This window comes from Neolamprologus multifasciatus, chromosome 3 (genome assembly GCF_963576455.1).
Source record: "Neolamprologus multifasciatus chromosome 3, fNeoMul1.2, whole genome shotgun sequence".
NCBI classification, from domain to species: Eukaryota; Metazoa; Chordata; class Actinopteri; order Cichliformes; family Cichlidae; genus Neolamprologus; species Neolamprologus multifasciatus.
In genome coordinates, this window is record NC_140441.1 from 30,700,945 (window position 1) to 30,721,591 (window position 20,647).

The 20,647-nt window shown below is 40.2% G+C and overlaps 1 protein-coding gene and 1 long non-coding RNA gene across 14 annotated transcripts in view; both read right to left on the reverse strand.

Annotated features, from left to right (window-relative positions):
• nhsl2 (NHS-like 2) overlaps positions 1-20,647 on the reverse strand; it is a 206,917-nt gene that overhangs the window by 121,759 nt on the left and 64,511 nt on the right. For 2 of the 13 annotated variants that reach the window (XM_085138216.1, XM_085138234.1), the window contains exons 1-2: positions 17,028-17,824; positions 1-16,975 (exon numbers count right to left, since the gene is read on the reverse strand). The exon at positions 1-16,975 is cut by the window's left edge. The exons of 8 other annotated variants lie outside the window; for them this stretch is intronic. The gene's annotated coding sequence lies outside the window, so the exon portion shown is untranslated. Of the gene's footprint in view, positions 16,976-17,021; positions 17,825-20,647 lie in introns of those variants that run through there. 3 more of the 13 variants (XM_085138227.1, XM_085138221.1, XM_085138220.1) reach the window with 3 other exon arrangements.
• The window catches only part of LOC146522521 (uncharacterized), a 28,932-nt gene continuing 27,940 nt past the window's right edge, over positions 19,656-20,647 (reverse strand). The window contains exon 3 of the long non-coding RNA XR_014870264.1: positions 19,656-20,639. This is a non-coding gene — a long non-coding RNA (uncharacterized LOC146522521). The remainder of the gene's footprint in view (positions 20,640-20,647) is intronic.

Sequence of the window (20,647 nt, forward strand, 5' to 3'; positions counted from 1 at the left end):
CCAGAAAGAGGAAACCAGCGGCTGAACAACAGCAGCACGTTTAAGCTTGATAAGCTGTTGTTAGAATTTATTTAATATTACTTTCTAGACCAGGATCTTTTTCTAAGCAGCTGACGGCTGGTAACTGTGCAGGGGCGGATCTAGCAAAGTTTAGCCAGGGGGGCCGATAGGGCATTAACAGGGAAAAGGGGGCACAAAGACATACTTTTCTTTCTTATTCTCATTTAAAATATCTAGCTTTAATTATTTAATAATTATCTGAATCTTACACCCAAAGTTTTAATCTGATGTAAAATGTATAGAAGTCCATTACTGTATATAATAACTGTTAAGTCTAATATACCCTAGTAAGCTGTAGTACTTTTTCCTTTGGGAAAGTACCATCTGTGAATTCTGCAATTCTGTTGAAGAAAGATGTTGAATCTATTTAATTATTCTTGAAAAATAATTTATTTCTGTGAATTTTTTTCACCCTGCATCAAATTAAAGTTGATTACATTGATTAAGCATCATGAGAAAGAGGGTGGTTCCCTATTTTCTTTTGCTGGGAGTTTGCAACCCTATTAGTTAGGTTGCTTAATATTTCTGCTAAGTACTCTTTAAAATACCAGAATAGGAAGGATGGTGCAGGTTTAACTTTATTAGATTGATCAGTGTTGCTGATCTATGAAATATTTTGGGTGCAGTGTGTTTTTTTTACATACAGGTATAACAGAATAGCTTTAGTGTTGTTGTTGTTTTTTAACTTGAGTATGAACTTATACAAAGATATTAAAGCAAGATATTAAAAAAACATTTTTGTTGATTAAAAAACACACTATATCGGATTCATATCGGTATCGGCAGATATCCAAATTTATGATATCGGTATCGGTATCGGACACAAAAAAGTGGTATCGTGCCATCTCTAATAGAAAGTGTGGTTTCTTTTCTCCTTTGCTGTTCAAATCTCACCACAGCATCCATAATATTTACCCTTCTCTCAACTTGGCCCAGCCTTGAACTAGCTATCAGAGCATGCCAAGCCGAACCTTCTCATAATAAGAGAGAGGCCGCTTTCAGAGAAACAACGGATCAAAACAAGGCAAACAGAAGTCCTTTTTCAGCAGTCAAGCATTTGTTTACCTCCTCCGTGCTCTGCTCAGCACACATTTCCCCCTTTGCCACGAGCCAGGAAGCGATTTTACCTGTTTGTCCTGTTCCAGCAAAGAGACAGGTGCAACTCAGATTTGTTTTCTGTTTCAGCTTGCGAAACCTCTGTTGAGAAAGAAAATTAAATCTGATATTATATCTGTGGGTTTTATTTGCTGCGGGCCACAGAGCTCGTTCCGATCAGAGCAGCTCCATTTTCCAGCTGACTCGCCCCAAGTTAGGAAACCTCACGAGGTGTTGAGGTGGATATTTTTCAAACGAGGCTGAAAAAGTGTCGAGAAACCTTTGATTTGTATTTCATGATGTTGATGTCAGAGCCCTAGAAGTTGTACAGAGACGCTGGCCGTCTTTAGCTGCCTGAGTTTTGGTGACTTCATCCTGCCAGTGGTGGTTTCCACCAAACGTGACAGCCATGAACTACCGTCTTCCTCTTAGCTGCTCCTGATTCAGTCAAACAACTTTAATCAACATCTGGCTGGATCTGAATTTTGGCTTTAACATAAATAAATCTTCGCTGTCACTCTTGATAAAAGGTTGGTTGTATTTTATCCACTGAGATTATTTCATCACAGAAAGCAGAGCAACAACTTTAGGGTTGGGTGATCGTCCAACTCGCTGGTTGGTTTATGGCGGTGATTTTGGGTTTCTTTTTTTGCCGGGTTGAGAAATCATATCAGTAAAAATTTAACTGAAGCACAGTTAAAAGTCAGGTTACTGGGTTTTCAGTCATGCAATCATATGTTTCAGGTTGTGCACTGTTATTTAATAAGTGCCATTATTGGATTGCTTCATTTATTTAACCGTCTGTTACCCTCCATAATGGCAATGTTGGGCCAGAAAAAGGATTTCCTGGTATTTAAACTGTTCTAAATGACTTGTTAGCCTAAAATCTGTCTAAAATAGCTCTTATGTATGATATTAAGCCATATTTTAGCTTCAGTTTTGGGGTAAAAAGTCTCATTGACATTAAAAATGTACTTTTAAAGACACCGTTGTTAGTGTTTCTGAAGCTTCCTTGGAAGTGGGGCGACAGACCCCTGCAAAAAAACTCGCACATGATGTAAGAATGCAACCAAACTATTTATTAGACAGAAAGTGGGATTTTTAGGCTACTTGAGCCTAACATTAGCTGGCATATTATTGGCTTATAAAAGGCTGTTGATATTATGGCTAGCTACAGACAGCAGGATCACATGTCTAATCTGCAACAATATCAGGAATAAATGAGCCTGTTTATGCAGATTTTCTGTGTGTGAGCCCTCACTTCATCTCAGGAGGTGTTTCGGGAGAGGAGGAAGAGGATTAGGTGGAGATGAGGAGGAAAAGGTGGATGAAGAAGAAGGAGAAGATGAAAGCATGAACGATTTCTCCAAAGTGAAACCACAGACAAACAAAAAGGAGATCAAATTGCTTTTTACAACAACCGACTGCAAACCACCCACCCACACATGCACACAAACCTCCACAACACTGACAATAGCTGCTAATTGGACTGAAGGAGGATGTTGATCACATTTTTTTAACATGGATTCTAAACCCAGGTGCCAGCTGCTAAAAACTACGGCTAACGAGGATGAGCTGGCACACAGATTCTAGAAAGCTCAGTCAGCTCTCCTCACTGTTAACACGCTTTTCTTCTCAAAGACGTCCCCACAAGCTTGATGGCAGGACCGTGATAGTGGATTGAAATTCACTTATTGTGTCTAAAACTCATTTTAAATTGTAATCTGGGTTTAAAATTGAATATAAAAGCCAAAATAATAGAGAACAACTATTGAATGAAACCGTCAAACACGACTTTAAAACAAAAAACGATCAAATTGTGCCACGGTTATTATATTTAGGGACTTCTGCACTTTAAGATGAAAATCAGTTACTGGCTTTCGTCAGATGATGTTTCCAAAGTCACAAAAGGGACAAATGAAGGTTTATTTAATTACCCCGAAGTTGCTTTTTTTTTTTTTTTTTTTTAAGAAATCCAAAGTAAAGATCATCTTTGAGTGTCACTTGGCTGTCAGCTTACAGTGAGAGTAATTTATCACTTCAAAGCCTCTTTGGAAACAGAGATAATTGGAAGATTTTTCCCCTGAGACCAAATAAGCTGATGCAGATTTAAATCAGTTAAAAAACAAAACACGTGTGACAGTAAAAGCCTCACAAATCCAGCAGTCACCACAGACTCCAAGTGTTTCACCTTTGCACGCTGTGCACACACTCACTGCTACAAACTAATTAAATGCAATAAATGCATGAAGTCACACACACACACACACACGCACACACACACACACTGGCTCCGATTGCTACAGTACCTTATAGTGGTTCAAACAGCAGGCTGTGGGACTAAAGTTTGTTTTGGGGTGGCTGCAACAAGTCAACAACACTCGAGTGCCTCTGGATCCGAGCGAGTGTGCACAGAAAAGAGAGGCAAGGAGGAGGCGGGAGGCAAGAGGAGGAGGGAGGATTTGTGGGCAGAGAAACCAGCAGAAAGAGAGAGAGACAGAAACACCGAGAGTACAAATCAAGTGTACAAACTCCCAACAGAGGATCAAAGACAGCAGGTATGAAAGAGGCTTTAAAGTGGGAGGAGCAACGCAAACAGACAGGAGGAAACAACGGATTAGAAAAAAACAACAAAACACATGCACAATTGTTGGAGCTGAAAATATGAGGAAACGGGAGGCTCACAAATTCAGATCATTCCAACAGAGCAGACATCTGGCCTAGAGAGGATTATGGGTAATTAACTGCTCTTTAATGATCCCCGCTGAGCGAGGACTCTGACAGGACGAGTGCAGATTATACTCGGATACGTAAAAATGTGTGTTTGTAGCTCTGTGTGTGTCCGTGTGTGGTCATTCTCTCAGAGGGCAAGTCAGGGCGATAACTCAGACTACACTGTAATCCACCACAAGGACCACACACACACACACACAAAGTGGCATAAATGTCAACAGAAATTTATTCATTTGCAACTGAACACACAGCAAACGCCCTGGTTAACCTCCGGTGCTGCTTTTCAGAGACTTCCATCCTTCATCCTGCAGGTATTAAAGTTGTTATTTGACCTGTTGTTTCAGTTGCTCGTGTGAAAATGTTTTTATTTCTCCTTTAAATCAACCCTGTATCAGGATGAAAGGCACGCAAAGTCCACATTCATTCATTCACAGTCTCAAGGCCGTTTGCTCACTCAGCCAAACACTAACGATGGTATCGACCGCAACCAGCGAGTCAACAGGTGCTGGGATGATAACAGAGAGGCGGACACACCTGAGGAAATCTGAGTGTGGGACAATGAGAGGCAGCAAATGAGGGAAAAGATGAAGGCGGGGCATGGATATGGTTACCTATCTGGCAATGCACAGGAAGAAGCGAGCAAAGAAAGAAAGAAAGAAAAGTGACGTCATCTATTAAATGCAAAAGCTTAAAGATGGGGTGCACAGGGTCATAGTTTAATAAAAGCAGAATAATGCAGCTCATATCCTACTGCGAGCTTTGCTCACCTTCATGTCTTTCATTTAGTCATTATTAAAAAAATAAATGATCTGATAGAAAAGAAATCTCTTTATCTAGTTTTAAAAAATGACATGAAATGCTAAGACAGGTACACCACATGAAAAAGTCATGTGATACTAAACTGAATAAACAACCTCAACAAAGGTCACAATAGTTTTTCAGCTGCTTGATGCAACAAGTTCACTGATTGATTGATTACAGTCAGACTGAAATACTTCAACCAGCAAAAATGTGGCTTTCAAAGAAAACTCACAGCTGCTCCAAATTAAAAAGGTTTGGCAGCTCTCAGCTCAGTACAGCTTTGAAATCATCAACAAATCCTTACAACAACTTTTAGTGGCATCTGTGTAGGTTCTCCAGTCATCCAGGTCATGGTAAATGGTGAACAGTCTGGTACTTACATAACACTTTTCTACTTCAATTTAGCACTCAAAGTACTTTTTTTCTACAACCAATGATGAGGATCAATGATTAGGACACACAGGAGGTTAAATACGTGGGAATCTCCAGGTTGTAGAACTGAAGAAGCCTCCTGAGTGACAAAAAAGTCTTTGTGAATCAAAAAGAAGCTGCCTTCTTTACAAGCACTCGAGGATGACTTCTTATTTTATTATCTGCTGATGACAGTTGCACCTGTTGCTATTAGGCTTTTTTCTCTGTAAAGTATCAGTGAGATCAGTGAATGTGCAAGAAATTCCTGTGAACCGAAAGGTTAAGTTTCAGACTGCTGTTATGTATCTGCGGTGGTTATTCAATGCTTGGCTTTACCTCAGCAGTTGGGTCTTGTAGCTGAGAGTGCCATCACACTGAGTCGAGATCACAGACTTCTTTTTGCTCCCAGCAAGGTACAGAGATTCAATAGCAATACCTGGTATTGTTATTGAATCTCTGGGTATTGTGTTCACAGATAGCACATTATCAGTGGTCTTTCTATAGCTTATTCAGAAAGTCACAAAAGCACAACAGTGGTAACACAGATTACAGCTTCTACAGCTTTACTGCTGTTTATGCTTGATGTTACCACAGTAAATTGCAACGTCAGAGTTGGTAGGACTTCTCCAACTTTCAGGTTTGAGGTCAAGAGAAGATTGGATCGTCAAGCACAAGCTGGAAGCCCAAATGTTTCCCAAATCATTTGTTTGTGAGGGAAAGCCAATTAAGAAGAAAGTTGGCTTAAAGGGAAGGTGGCTTTAGATAGAGAGGAGCTACAACTCTTGTTTCAGACAGAGGATGAACTGGGGGGCAGTACCAAAGCCCAGAATAAGATAAACAAGGGCTTCTTTGAACTGTGAGTTATGCAAAGCAACAAAGTAGCTAAGGGCATAAACGACACCATGCCCAAGTGCAACTGACCACTGAAATAAAGTAAGCAGTGTGATCATTGCCTGCCAAGAACAAATAAGCAAACCGTGCCCTGACCTATTTAAAAGTATGGACCCTGTTGCAGTACGTATGTAATGCAGTCACTATCCACAGCCCAGCATAGATCTCCAAAGACAATGGCCTCTGTAAAAATCACTTTGCTAAATATTTTAGAGGAAAGAGTTTTACCACTCCCCCAATTAAACCTGTACTCCACAACAAGAGAACATTTCAAAAGCACTTGTGGGTGTGAAAGAGATGGGTAGAGAGCATGTAACAGAGGAGCTGACACAAACTGGAGGCCACTTGGCCCCTGCCTGTTAAGCACAGCATAAGTGCAGACCAGCAGGAGAGGAGGTGGAGGGGGGGCACTTGTGCTTGAGAGCTGTGTGAGGCACCTGCACTTTGTTTCAGTATGTGTTAAATATAAAAATATGTAGCTGGAAATTATCTTGGTTCTCTGCTTTTTTTAACAGGAAGGTAGCATAAAAATGTATAATACAGATATGTCATAATATGAAGATCGTGGCCCCAAATGAAGACTTCATAGGCAGACTTCTTAAATGGAACAAATCTTCATTGTAGTGAAAGAAATTATTGCAAAACACAGGGAAGAACATAAATCCAATGAGTGCACACACGACTGAGGGAAAGCAGGAAGCACAGGGTGACTCACCAACAAGCTAATGCAAACTTTAGACAGACACATGAGGTAAATCGGGGAAATCGGAAACATCGGCTGAAACTGTTTAAGACAACAAAGGAAGTAAAACTATAAAAAAGCACATGAGACAGAGGATATTTAAAAACAGAGGTGAAGACTCAATAAGATGCAAGAACACACTTCTAAACACTCAAGACAGGTAACAAGAATTAAAAAATTAAACATAGAGTGATTAAACAGAAAAAACTAGACACTAAGAATAAGAAGTACATCTGGTCTTGTGCCTGGAATCTACTGGAGCTGCTTCCAATGTCTGGGTTACAGTTCCTGATCCTCCTATTACCACTGAAGCCACTCTAGACTTCACCTTAAACATTTACTCTAGTTGTTCCTTCAGTCCCTGGTACTTCTGTTTTCAGGTCTTTCTTCCTGATGCTGCTATCTGCTGGGATTGCCAGATCTATCACAACTGTGGATACTACATATTCATTCCAGCACTTTGTCCTCTTTGGTTTTTCCAATTCAGGGTCACGGTTGGCTTGGAGCCTATCCCAGCTGTTACAGGTTGAAAAGGCAATGTGCAACCCAGACAGGGTCACCAATTTATCACAGTATTAACACGTATGTGTATCTGACTTCCATTCGGATACAGATACAGCCAATTCACAATTAACCAACCAAACTAACTAACCAAATCCCAACTTGGAATGAGAGTGGAAGCCAGGCTCCCCGGAGAGAACCCATGCAGGCACAGGGGGAATATTCAAACTCCATATAAATAATTTGTCTTCACATTTGTAACATCCTCGTGTTTTTCCATTGTGACATCACAATGTGTCATCACAGAACAGCTCCAAGACAGGACATTGCCACAACGTGTTCCTCTTTATCTCCGTTCGTTGACAGGGACCTGGATTGACCACTGTCACCTGCAGCCTTAATTAATCCCACAGCAGATGTGCACTAATTTGCAAGCACATATGTGTGTCATTGTGTGTGTATGTTGTGTGTGTATGAGTGCTATACGGGGCTGTTAATCTGCTAATCCACCACCCACAGAGCCAGATTACTGCTAGTTTAATAATGAAATGTGCCAGACATTAAAATATACCAGTGGACATGAGCTCACCACAGAAGGAACAACACAACACATCCTTTACCTCGCAAGACAACACACCTTCTCATTGTTGGAAGCTTTATTACCATTGAGTTACATGACATGAACTTTAACCCCACTCATAACATGTCAATTTGCTTAACAGACTATATAGTAGAACAGATGTCCACAAGTACCGGCTCAACTGATTTGTGGGAAAGAACCAAAATGGAGGCATGGCTTTCAGTTGCTATTAATGGATATTCAACCTCCACAAGAAAATCACCAGAAGGTCAAAATTAATGAACAAAAAACACACAAAAAGGAAATACTTTAGTTTTGACTTGTTTGAGCCTCAGAGTTGCAATGAAAGATTTTCAGATGTCCGAAAGGTGTGCAGCTGTCTTAAGCTTGGGAACAGCTGGACACCAGGTCATGTTTATAATTTGACTCATTATGCAACTCTTTAGCACCAGTTGTTAAATGTGCAGCATAGTGCCCTCGAATGACCAGATGAGGAGGTGTAAACCTGGTAAAAGTTCTTTGGAAACACTCACCCAAAAGACAGAAGTTCGAAAAAAATATCAAACTGCCTAAATTTGTACATGGCAAAACTGCAAATATCATACCGCCAATGTAGTTGTTGTCAAGACCTGAGGAAGACTCCATCAGACATGCCTCAAATCTGTAATGTAAATTATTCCCAGCTGGTCATGTTTACATGTGTCTCCATGGTTCAACATAAATGTGGCATCACTCAGGACTTGCTGCTCGGAGTTAATTGCATCTATTGGTTGATTTGGTCTGACTAAAGAGCAACATAAATACTAAAAACTGTCAAAGAAAAATGATTTTAAGAGATTTGAAGAATTCAATTTCATTAAAACTGTAATAAAATCCTTCAATTACTACCAGAACTAAATATTTCCAGTATTGCTACAGTGCAGTGTGAGAGAGTGGGGGGTTATGTAAGGACATTTCTGGCTCCGAAACCCAATCTGGTTACGTAACTTTGGTTTGGGAGAGATAAATGTGGTCGTGGTGATGGTGGAGGGTGGGGGGACCGTGGAGAATAAATTTCCACAGGGTTGGGGAGGGGGGGTTCATGGGGCACGGGAACATTTCAGATATTCTAGATCTCTGCCCCTTTCTTTCTTTTCTTTTTTTTACATCTCCATCCCACCCTCCTGTATCCCCCCGAAATTCATCCCTCAAGCTCAGCAAACTGTTTCCTACTTCTTTCTTTCCATCTTCCTTTCTTTCCTTCTCACAGAAGTGTTTATTCATCCCACCCTACATCTGTCAAACTTGCATAACTATCCATATATAGACAGAAACCAGAAGAAAAGGGCATAAAATCAGAGAATGAAAGCATTGAGAATGAACAAAAAAGGAGAAAAGGACTGTGGCAGTTTGGGAACAAACAACCAAGAAGGTTTAATGATGTAGAATCCTAAAAGTTCAAAATTAAATCACTCAGTTCACAGTGTTCCCACGTCTGCCTAGAGCTGTAACAGCCCCAAAGGCAACCCTGATGCAACAACTGCACACAACATCTAAACACTGTGAAACACTTCGTTCGCCTGCACACTGTGTTACCCTCGATTCAGATAGACCACTCTCCTAAACTCAGACTACATCACAAAGTACATCTGATCATTGGCTTGTAGTACCAAGCTCCCAAATCTACCACACTCCACCTAATGCATCAGACCCTCCTCAGCCCACTCTGTACAGCTATTACAAAACTGCACTTCCCCAACACGTGCCAGAATAACCCTAATGACATCACTGTGGCATCATCAGGGTGCGATAGATTTACTGTGACTTCCCAAAGTTCCTCCAGATCCCCACGAAGTGTTACATAACTGTTTTCATAGGCTCAGTACACACAAAAGGATCTTCTCTGTTTTGTTTTTTTGGGGGGTTTGAAATCTTAGAGCGTCAAGAGGTTAATCTCAAACGTCTATAAATTTGAGTTTTTGACAGGTCCCTACACACTCTAATAATATTCAAATTAGATTATTATAATTTATAATTTTTATTATTATTATTATAATCAAAACAGATTTAATAATACACATGCTAATCTTTGTTACTGTAGACAGCATAACACATGGATTTGGCTAAAGTGTCTTAAACCTGCACAAGGTGACTCCTCTGGTTGGATGGAGGGCTAAATAACCCTAGCTTCCTTTTCTCTGGTGGCTTCATGGGGTCACTAGTTTCAAGTCAAACTGAAGAACTGAAGCTTCCCTTCTGTTTTACAATTTTAATTTATACTGATCACTAGTTGCTACTGTGTTTTGCCAATAAAAACCAGGATTATGTCAAGAAAAAGCTTGTGGTTGGGATTAAAAAATAATGGCTTTTGGTTTCTAACATTTCCTTGTATATAGCTCACATCTGCAGCAGATCTGTTTCCTCTGGAGCTGAGGTCTTAAAGAGAAAACAGATCAATTGTATTATTATCTTTCAGTCTATAACACAGATTGTTATGCAACGGCAGATCCCACTTTGGTACTGCTGTCGTCCTGTTTTTGGTAAAGCCGGGCAGTCCAGATTGTTACCAATATGCTCAAAGACTGCGAGCCAGACGCTGGGCTTGGGATTTCATTCTGCTTTCGTAGAAACAAAGCTGACTTCAGCTGGGAGTATCAAATCTCTCACATGTTTTATTTGGCTGAGAGCAGCTTTTGTAATTTATTATTCAGTTTATGGCCCTCAGGTTAAACTAACAGGCAGCAGAACATCTTCCTTCCTCAGTTTAAACTGTTAGACAAGATGGGCCTCACATTGCAGCTAGCCAGAAAACGCAATCTGCTTGAGCTGTTAGATGATGCATGTGTTTGCCTGACTCGGAAATGAACTGTGACCAACAATAACATGTACATAACTCGCTCAACCGCAAGTCCACTTCTGTTAAACATGAATAAATAGGCCTTTAGGAATTTGAGCAAACAGCTAATGGTGTTCTTTTCTCTCTGGGTGGGTCTCCTGTAAGCCAATAAGGGGGAAGAATGCACTAGGATTACTTCATAGCTGGTGCACCTAGCACATTACAAACAACCAAAAAAAATCATGTGTGTTTAGCTGGAGAGTTTTCCAAAAGAAAAAAGATTTGTACTTAAGCCTGGCACACACACAGACACCAACAGCACCCTCTAGAGCTGAAGCCAATGTAAATAACTGGTAAGAAATAGAGCTAAAAAGACATTTGGGGTCAACATTTGTGCTGCTGGTGCTATTTGGAGCATTTTTAATGGCGCTATCTAATCAGTATTACAGCTTTCTGTACAATGCAGACCATCCAGGAAGCTACAGGTTAGCAAGCTGGCTAAACAAGCGGCTAGTCTGAGCTGAGATGTTGACGCTCCACCCTCTCACCCAATTATCATCGCCTCTGGTTTAAAAAAAAAACACACCAAAAAACAAACAAACACACGGCAGATGTTGAGTCTTCAAAACCCAGAGTCCAAAAGCAATCCAGTCTTTAAGTCTGACGCCATTAGCCGTGTCTGGACCCCAAACTCTGCTGCAGGTCCCAAAAGTCAAACGATTACTGCCGCATCACAGAGATTTGAAAACTGTCTAAATTATTTCATCTGTAATAAAATGATCAGTTTAGCTGCTCTACCAGATGTAACAATTAAGTTTAACATCCAGGCATCCATGAAAAAAGAATTTCTTAAATTTAAGATAAGATAAGATAACCTTTATTAGTCTCACACCTGGGAAATTTCTAACAGAGTTAGAAGTTAGCAGGGAGTTAGCTCATTAGTTTCCTTCTAAACATAATATAGCATGTTCTGACTGAGAGATTTCTGAAACAAATTAAGATGTACAGCTCTGCTATCACTTCCAACGTAAATGTAGACAGGAAACTAAACAGCAGTGACGTTTGTAGAGTTGCTGAAGTTAGGCTAGCTGGTATATAATGATGTGCTACATGATCGCTAGTGTAACATAAACACAGTGAAGCTGGGGGGATGAATGCTAACATTTTTCCACTGGATAGAAGTTAACATGAGGGTTCTCAATGGTTAGGGACAAATACAGTCACATGGCAGGATGCTGTAAACGGAAACTTCAAACTTCAGGAGAACAACTGAGATAATCCATCCATAATACGAGGTTAGTCATTATTATACTGCTGCATGGGCTGGGCTGTAGTTACATCGTATGTTTTTAAAAACTGAGCTTTGAAATGAATATTGGTAATAAAAACTGAGAGAGGCCGACAGAGAGTGATAATAAAGCCTGGGAATATAATCTGCTCTAAAAACACACAAAAACTCAAAACTGTGGGTCAACACTCACTCACTGACATCATCCACGGGCATATATTCATCATATATTAATCTAGCTTTATAATGGCAGCTTCTGACTTCTCCTTTCCAGTCTGAACGCAATCTCCCATGACCTGACACAGCAATGCATTAACACAAGCCGCGAGAAAAGACGGACTGTTTTACAAAGTGGTTGTTTATATTCACATTGACCCCTGTTTAAAATAAAAATGGAGGGAATAAGAAATTAATTCACCACATTTATCACTTTAGGTACCCCCGGCAACACTTTGGATCTCAGGGATGTGAGATAATAAAGGGTATTTAAACAAAGCTTTCAAAGTCAGCTCAACCCCTGTTGTTAAATAATAGTCCCATCAGGGAAAGGCCACCTGTGAAGCTAATTCTACTCCTGGACCAAGTCCTTAACCTTTAATCCTCTCTTTGATAACGCAAAGAAGGGCAGAAGATATTCTGCTGTCCATTCCTGGCAGACGTTTTTTTACCCTTACATACATATAAAGCAGCACAGCGACACAAGCTAAACTCGGCATTGTTTTGCTGATTAGGCCTACCCAATGTGTTGGTGTTTAGTTCTGCTCTATTATGCTGTTTAATTTCATTTGCCTCCTGCTGTCTTACCCTGTAGTCCCTTAGTCAAATAATCATCAGTGCTGTTAGCTGGTGGTTAGAACATTTAACTCCCCTCAAAGCCAAAGAACAATGCAAATACACGAAGAAGAGAAACCGCCATCAATTCGTTCCGAAGAACAAGGACGCCGAGTCTGCAGCGATGTCTGCACCGGGATCACTTTTGTTTAGATTTAGTTACAGAAAGGAACAGCTAGCTCTCACAGAAAACGAGTTATGAATCTGGAACAATGTTGAAAGTACGGGGAGAGATGCTGAAAGACACACTTCAGGAGGGAGTTCGGAACCAAGTCTTTCTCGTGGTTTACTCAAACAGTGGCATGAAGAGATAATTTAAGGCTTAAAGCCACTGGGGACACTGTAATACCAAAGCAAGGTTAGGAATGTAAGGCGCCATTTAAAGGTCATTTATCAACAGTAAATGTTGTTTACTGTATAAAAGTAAACAACATTTAATTCCTAAACCTAGAGAGGGGAATAGGAAGCATACAAATGAGTGGTTTGGATGATCAGGACATGGATTTGATGATGTTTGGGAAGCACATTAATTTTTCTGTTTCTGGCGGCTGAAAACTTCAACACTAATGTCACTGATCCCAGCCGAGCTTTCACCAGCTATGTCACAACATTGGAAAGTGCACGTAATCTCTCCCTGGGTGCTGGTCGCCTGTAAAGTGCACCCTGAAGACTTGCCCTCAGGGAGCCTCCGAAGCTACAACAACAACAACAACATGATGTCATTACTCTGAGATGCAGCGCTGCTGCTTCGTGACATCATAACAGGCACAGATGAGAAGCGTGGGAAACCACATCGCACGGTGTAATTTGATAAAAGCTTTTAGCTGAGATGAGTAATCCTGTCCAGCTGCAGGAGACTGAGTCCAAATCTGCACCCATTACTGAGGGAAACAAGACATTCTGTGAGCACTGTTTTCTTTTTTTTAGTTTGGTGAAAAAAATACTGGAAAAAAGGCAGGAAATGTTATCTCACAACAACAACAGTCCTATGGGGACATTAGGCTATGTGAGGGGTCGCAAACCTGCATGTCTGGAGCCACATGAGCCTCTTCTGCACATTTCCTGTGGGTCCATGTGGCTCTGATCTAGAAAAAACTATGGAAATTAGTTAGGAGGGATCTATTTTTAAATGTATTTATTTAGTGGTTCATTTCTTTAATACTAAAAAACCTGAACCGTGAAGTAAAGAATTCAATTGTTTTAAACCAGAGTTTCTTATTGAAAAAACAAACAAGCAAGAATTTAAATATCAGTTTGCAAATTAGTTTTAATCTGTATCATCTTACTACAGCAATATTGTTTCTGTATTTTAAACAAACAGAAATGCATAAGAAAAAAATCACACTGTTGGTGTAGACGTCTCAAAATCTGATGTTTGAAATCCTGTAGCGTCGACGCTACAGGATTACGTGATTCTTTATATTTTCTGGCTGTAAGAATGTGCAGCAATTAAAACAAATGTTTTAATATATGCATCATATGTTATTTCTGTAACCTGGTGCCTTATCCTCTTAATGTTGCTGGACCTCAGGAGTGGTGGCGAGTACTTGTATACATATAAAAAGCTAGTCTTGAGTCCCCTGGTACTCAAATTCCACATCCAAAAAAAGGAAAAATCATGCTTGATCTGTGTTAAGCAGTCAGCAAAGAAAAATAAGTAATATGTAAATGCACTTCATGTAAAGGCATATTGCATTTGCTGAAAAGTATCAGGGGAAAACAGGCAACAAATAAAGGACTTCAGTGAATCAGTTCCCATGTGTGTTATCATGTGGGCAGAACTCATACCTGCATGACTTTACAGCAACTCTTCAAAGTAATTCTTTATCAAGTCAAAAACGACTCCTTTAATAGTAACGTCTGCCGACCCCTCGGCTACGAACAGCAGTGCACGCCAAAAGTGATATCACAGATGGTGGAACGAGGTGTGGTTTAGTGTCGTTCCTCCTGGCTGTGCAGCTGGACTGAAGACAGTGTGTAAGCAGTTTGGCTATTTCAGATAAGTACGCTTTACTAAAGCCAGGATCAACTAATTTCTTGCTCCAGTCTTCCGACCCTTATGTTGGAGCCATAAAGAGTGAGGGTTGTTTTAATCCAATGCTTTTGTGTGACTAAACCTTCTAAAATACTTATAAAAATATTTTTATGAAGCTCATAAATGTCCTTCATTCAGCTGAGAGATGTGGTGATCGACATCTATTTGAGTAACGGTATTTCAAAAGTTAACTGTATCAATCAGAGCTAATTAAGAGACAGGTCCAGATTCATCGCTCGTATATCTTTTATGTTTATCTGTAATCTGAACCTGCACATAACAGAACAACCAATATTTATGCAGACTTGATCCAAACTCTTCTGCTCAACCACCAAAATCATAATCTCCAAATTACAGGAATACAAGAAGGTGACTAAACATAGATCATTGTTTCATACTCTGATAAACACCATCATTTCTGCAGAGAGAGAGTAAAGTGAACTCAGATGTTTACTTTGAGAGAGTGAACATCTGCATTCACTGTCTCCAGAGAGTCCAATGGGACCATTAGACCACTCCAGTATCCACTACAAGAACTATTAATCGTCAGGTTTTATTCAGATGCAGAAAACATGCTGATTGTTTAAAATCACATAAAAATATGTTACTTCAGTGCTGCACTGTTCATCTGTTATCTCCTAATAAGACAGTCCTAAACTTCTGATGCCTCTGCAGGGTGGAGACATCACTGCTGAATATTTATGTCCATTAATGTAAACTTGATCACAGTTTCCTCAGGCGGGCCAAGCACAGCCTGTTCTGCTCTACCAGAGCAGCTCGACTCTCACGCATTCCTCCAGCCCAGGGAAAATCGACTAATCCAACGAGAGCTGATAACCTAATACTGCTGGACACGCTGCGGTCCGACGCCAGGGACAGGACGTTCTGGGCTGAACTCTGGAACTAAAGAAGACTTCCACAGCAGTGCAGATTTGCTTCAGGAAACAGCGCCACAGCATATGTTAGCCCCTGGCTTTTAATATTATTGCTTATTATTACTGTAAATAATAATAATAATGATAGCAGTCATATGTATACTTTGTTACATTAAAATTTTGAGGTAGACTTCTCATTTTGCAAGCAGTTATGAACACTTTTAAAACTTTCTTAAATTAAGTCTGCTGCGGGAAAAGCTGACAATGACTAATCATCCTTCAAACTTATGAAGAAAAGAGTGTGTCTATGTGTACGGCTGTTAGGAGGTATCGCGGACAAATGCTAAGGAGTAATTTTCTGTCTCAATGGGGGTTTCCATCGGGGGGGAAAATGAGTTTAGTCAGGGATGAAGCCTAATCCTTGGCTGTGAAATTGTCCCTGATCTCTTTGGGAGGTGCTGAGACATGCTGATGGGACACAAATCTACACTTAAATAACAAAATACCTTCAAGAACCCCCCCTCACCCCTCCAAAAAAAATGAAAGAATTGAGTTTCTTTGAGAAGCAGCAGGATAAAAGTGACATCATAATTATGAGCTCAGCTCAACATGTAACTTTTATCACAAGCTAGCCCACCGTAGAAAGAATAATTACAGAATGCCAGCGGGATCCCGAAATAACGCTTAATGTGACACAAAAACCAGAAAGCCTGAGGAATTATACACGGAGGAACTGTGCACAACTTTCTATAGAAGCAGTTATTAAGCCACATATTGTCCATGCATATCACGCATCAAGTGAACAAACTGCAAAGAGGCTATTTCCCTGTAAATGAACTCGTCACGATGCCCGTCTGTTCCCAGGGCTGTCAAACAGTACTCTGACTGACTGATTTGGGGTTTCTTTATTCCTCATTATTATGTGCTGTTTAGCTGTTGTTATAATATTAGTTAGAGTTTGTCTTTGCAGCAGAACTTAAGCAACTTTTACATGCTGTGCACCTTGGCACTCACTGACCCCGCTCTATAACTCTCTGCCTCTTCACGATTCTTCTTAAAAGCTTCATCTTTGCAATACTGCCACATACAGATGATCGTGGAAAATTGAAGTTTTTTGAAGGAGTCTGATAGCAGTGGGGAAGAAGGAGTCGTTGAGTCGGGACATTCTGGATTTCACACTTCTAATATCTTCTTCAAATTAAATAATGTGTAATTAAAATACATAACTGTGGCTACTTTTTAAACTGTAGTTTTCTAGCTTTCATATTTTTCAGATCAGAAAGTGTTTGCTTATACATATAACCCAACGTAGCAGACCTACACACACACACACACACACACACACACACACACACACACACACACACACACACACACACACACACACACACACACAGTAGCATTTTAAAAGTGGCTACAGCGTGAGCACACTGTGGAGCATCAAAAACATAATTAAGCCGTTAGACCTCTGCTTTCGACGCTGACATTCCCAGTGCTTCCTCTAAGTTCTCATTTAGCTCAACAGTTTTTCTGCTGATGTTGAAAGAGTGTTAGACAGAAAACTGATAACATATATTGTGAATAAGTGAACTCTGGCTCAGACTGTATCTTTGCCTGTCTTAAACAGAACACTCTTGAGCTCTGCTTCATTTTAAGCAACACTAGCTCTGATCCTGATGCATCTAACAGGCTGTGTGAGCTGTTTTTTAGCCCATAAGTCAGTGTGTGCTACTGTAAGCGTTGCTCATCGATACATCTCTGCAGCTCTCTGTCTGAACTTATCCTGCTCGATGAATAAAGCGGTTCAGATTTGACTGCTCGCTCTAGCGGAAAGAGTTTCAGGCTAGTTGGGGAAACACGAGACAGTCTTGTGAACTTTGAATCTTACCGAGACAGAGAGCTCTGACACAGTTCTCCTCTGGGATTCCCATTTTAGCTCCAAATAGAAGCCTGTTCGCATAAATGCATCATTAAACACGCACGCACAAATTCAATACTACACATAGGCACTGTGGACTGTGGAGGCGTGCAGATGCACTGAGAACAATCAGAGACATTTTTTACCCTACATATAAAACCCCCAATCTGTACGTTTGAAGGGTAAAGTGAAGATTTGCGTGTGTGTGTATGTAACTGTGCCTTGGAGTTAAGAAATGCAAAGTGACACATTTACACGGATATCTGCTGAAATGCCTGCATGCGTGTGAAAAGGAGACAGAAATGCTGAAATAAATGTACTTGATTAATTCTTTTTGTATCAAGAATCAGGATATTTCAGTGCCGTTGCCACCGACTACAATTCGGTGTCTGATAATGTGACGTCCCTGCAGATAAACATGTGATCTAGCTCTCGGGTAACATCTACAACTTGACATTAAGTGAATAAGTGATACTGTTGACTACATATATAACAATATATAACATATAACAATGCTTCTGTCTGGAGATTGCCAAAAATTGTGTACATCTTATGTACATTTGACAAAGAGAGTGCAGGTTCAAGTCACCCGTGGGCTATAACTTCCTAGCCCGACTGAAGTACAATCCAGTCCTTCTTCAAACTTCACTAGGCAGCTTCCTAAAAATCAACAAGATTATAACCACAGATGAGAATACTGCTTTGACAAGTCAAACCACTGTGAGGACACAGTTGAGGACACCCATGTCCTCGCTTTACTGAGACAGATCAGTGGAACATTAGTCACTGATATAAAGCCGAGTATCTTTTAAACATCCTTCCACTGACATTTTTAACTGTATTTGACCGTCTTCCAGCTCACAGGAGTCAGTAAAGTTTCGAAAAATGCAAAGATTCATGTTAATGTCTTCTCAGAGACAGATGGGTACGAACACAAACAGAAGGAGGAAGGCTTTAAAAAAAACATTCCTCCTCCGTCTGCCTCCTCTCCTACTTTAACCTCCCACATACCTGAGTGCGGTTCAACTCGACCGTGCTGCAGACAAGCACAAACAAACAAAACAAAAGCAGCAGGATAGACCGAAAAGAAGGAGAGGAGCTGTAATTGCACTGTCTTTCCCTGCAGGTACCAAACAGAGGGAGAAGGACGGAGAGGGGTGCTGGGGTGGGAGGGGACGAGAGTGATGGATTGACTCTGTGTGTGTGTCCCTCTTCTTCTTTTTCTTCTGCATGGCTAACTCAGGCCAGATTTTCATGCTCCCCTGGGGGAAAAGGAGGGCTCTCTCTGTCTCTCTCACTCCCTGTCCTCATTTCACCGCCCCCCCCCCCCCCCCCCCCCCCCCATGTCACTCTGCAATCGCTTCACTCTCCCTCCCTTTGTCCCTCTATCCTAAACTCTGCTTTCTCTCCCACTTTCTGCCGCTATCCTCGCATCACTCCTTCTGTGACATTATTAAATAACAGCTTCTGTCACTCCGGCCTCTTCCATCTTTCTTCATCTGCCTTTCCCAGACGCACTCAGTCTTTCTCAAGTCAGAATAAATCAAGTGACATTTTACCAGCAAATGTTAAAGAGTCTTACAGAGTGTGCTATTCCAAACACTGCAGCATCAAAGCAGCCAAGTTTTTATGGTTTCGCATTTGAATTAGAGGCACTTTTATCTTTATCTTCATCTTTTTTCTAAGTTCCAGTTTGGTACATATTTGTCTATCAATGTATATTATGCTGTTTTACCTGGACCCTTAACAGCACTTTAGCCATATTATCTCATTTCTGACTACATGTAACCATAAGAAGATAAAGCCTACACAGTGATAATAGCAGTTAACAGTGATCTCAATCAACAAGACTTTAAGACAGAGGCAGCAGGAACGAGGTGGTGGATAAGGTAGTATCTCTGATAACTGAGAGGAAGTCCACGATATGTCAACAGGACAAACAAAATGTAGTCATTAAAGATGAGCTGTTGTACTCATTTTCAACTCTATATTTTTATTCTTGGAGTCAACTGGAGTAGCTTTGCAGTTTCACAATTCAAAAGTATTATTATTTATCCTTAAAATAATAATAATAATAATAATCCTAAAATAAGGAACTGCAGCCCTTCAGATCACCCTCCAAACAAGCAGTTTCAGGTTGCCTCTCTTTAATGCTAACCTTTTTCCAATTGGCTGTAAACAAAACAAGTGGGAGGAGCTTATGTGCACACAGTTAGAGCTGTATCCCTGAGATGTCTCTTTGACATCATACAGATCCAGAGTAGGAAAAAAATAAAACAAAGTTGGTTGGTTTTGTTCTCCCATTGTAACTGTGTATATATGAGAATAATAGGTAATCTTTTAATAAGCAAATATTGTGCACACAAATTTGAACTGATTTTAGATTTACTCACAGTGGCAATACTAGAACTCAATAAAGTGATTAAAACCTTGTTAGAAACGAAAGCACAAACTAAAGAAAATGGCACAAGTTTATCCTTTAAACAAGCTGAATATCTTTATCGTCTCAGAGTCACAAACATCAGCACAGATGAAAGATTAATCCCATCAACCTTTCTTCTCTGCAGCTTCTCTTTCCCTCAGCTTGTCTTCTGTCATTTCTCTTTCCACTTTTCCCTCACAGTGTACAGCAAATGACTTTTCAGCCACAGTAAGTAAACTCAAACTGCCACACAGAAACACAGTGTATTCACTTTTTCCTCGTCTCTCTACCCAGTTTGCATATTTCCAATTTGTCTCTTTCTAAAGCTTAATGAGGTGAATATTTGCATTTCTTATTACTGGGATGTTTTGGAGCCTTTAAGTGTAATTTTTGAGCACTTAAACGATACACTTCATATGACTGTTAAGTTGCTATAATTATCTCTTAAATATATTAAATCTCCTTGACCTTTTTATATCAATCTTGATATAATACCCTGCCTGTTTAAGTCACATTGATTCATTTATATTTTGTGGGTTTTTGTTCCACCTACAAGACTGCCCACATTAAATACATATTTACTTACTTCACAACTAAATGCCTCACGCCCAGATGTGAATATTACCATAACTGCTTTTCACCTGAGTGA